Source organism: Benincasa hispida, chromosome 2, assembly GCF_009727055.1.
Source record: "Benincasa hispida cultivar B227 chromosome 2, ASM972705v1, whole genome shotgun sequence".
NCBI classification, from domain to species: domain Eukaryota; kingdom Viridiplantae; phylum Streptophyta; class Magnoliopsida; order Cucurbitales; family Cucurbitaceae; genus Benincasa; species Benincasa hispida.
Window position 1 is genome coordinate 18,223,471 of NC_052350.1, and position 1,588 is coordinate 18,225,058.

Consider the following 1,588-nt stretch of genomic DNA (forward strand, 5'->3'; position numbering starts at 1 on the left):
GTTTTTGCCATTCCAGGCCAAAACTCATGAGATTTCCTTTGATTTTGAGTTGTATATAAATCTTGGCATTGTGAGTCGGATTTGATGAACGATTAAAGGCCACAACGTCAGTTTTTAAGGTTTGTAGGGATTTTTCTTGAATTCTTTGAGATTTCTTATGGATTTTTTTTATTGAATCTTTTTGTCTCTTTGTGATTTTCATTCTTTGAATTAATTTCTAGCACAAGCATATAGGATTGATGAATTGACGACCCCAAATTTCTTGTATGTTTATCTTTACTATGTGTATTTTTTTATGTCAGTAATTGTATTGAAAGCATGCTTAATTAAGTAGTAATGGGTTTTAATTTGAAATATGACATGATTTCTAGGCTATCTAGGATCACCTAATTGCTAACAAAACCTAAAGATTGGAAATGCATTAGGATAAAATTGGCCATTCTCGCTTAATGTTTTAATCAATCCAAGAACGTAATGCAATTATCTAATTAAATTGCCTTTGTAACGAGCTTAGTTAATTTAGGGATTAACAACATGTTGATTCTCATTAGGGAGTTTGTATGGGTTGTCCCTACATTTGATTAGGCTTAAGAATAGTTAATTCAAGATTGTTTTCATAATTAATCGATGAATAGATTCATAGAAAATCCTACGATCTCTAAACTGATGAAGGTAATCTTGTGTTCGGTCTCTCTTTTCTCAACCTATCTTACTTTTTCGCATTTTAATTTATGCATTTTATTTCCCTGTCAACCAAACAACCAAAACCCCCGTTTTTACTACTTTCCACAGTCAAATTTAGATTAGGAGACATTTAATTCTTGACCTTTCTATGGTTCGACCCCATTCTTGCCACTTGTACTACCCAGTAGTATAAGTAGTAGTTCGGTGATTTATAAATATTTTTTGTTCGGTTAGATGTTTAAAAGAAAGACGTTAAATCCCTACCAAAACATAACAAGCAACCAAAAGATTAATTATAATCTCAAAGTGGAAATAAGGCTGAAAACCTCACAAGTACTTTAAGACACAAGTTGGACTAATGCCTAAGGATTTTAATTTCAATGCTCACATATTACTTATATCAAGTTTACAATTTGATCTAGTTAAATATAGAATCTAATATCAAATATATATTAACAATCAATTCACAAACACATAAATCACATGTATGGTTTAAATAGAGTACTCACCTTCTTTGAACTTTAGTTTTAAATACCTCAATAATATGTAGAGTCTTTTATCGTTCTTGGTATTCCAATGAATCAACTCCAATCTCAACAAAATCTTCCAAGTGGTAGAGACTCGTGTTGGTAACGTGTGATGAAATAAGAAGAATATGAAAGCATGACAAAAGAGAAAAGTAGAAAAGAAAAAGTAGATAGCTAATATTAAACTCAATGGTGATATCCTCTACAAAGACACCTTACAACCCTATTTATAGAGCATGGTGGAGTGTATGTTACAACATAAAAGTTAATGGGACATATTATGAGATTGGATAATCTATGAAGGTTATGGGTTTGTTGTAACATAAATAAATTATGGATATCTATAATATTATATTGGATTTTTTTTTTTAATATTG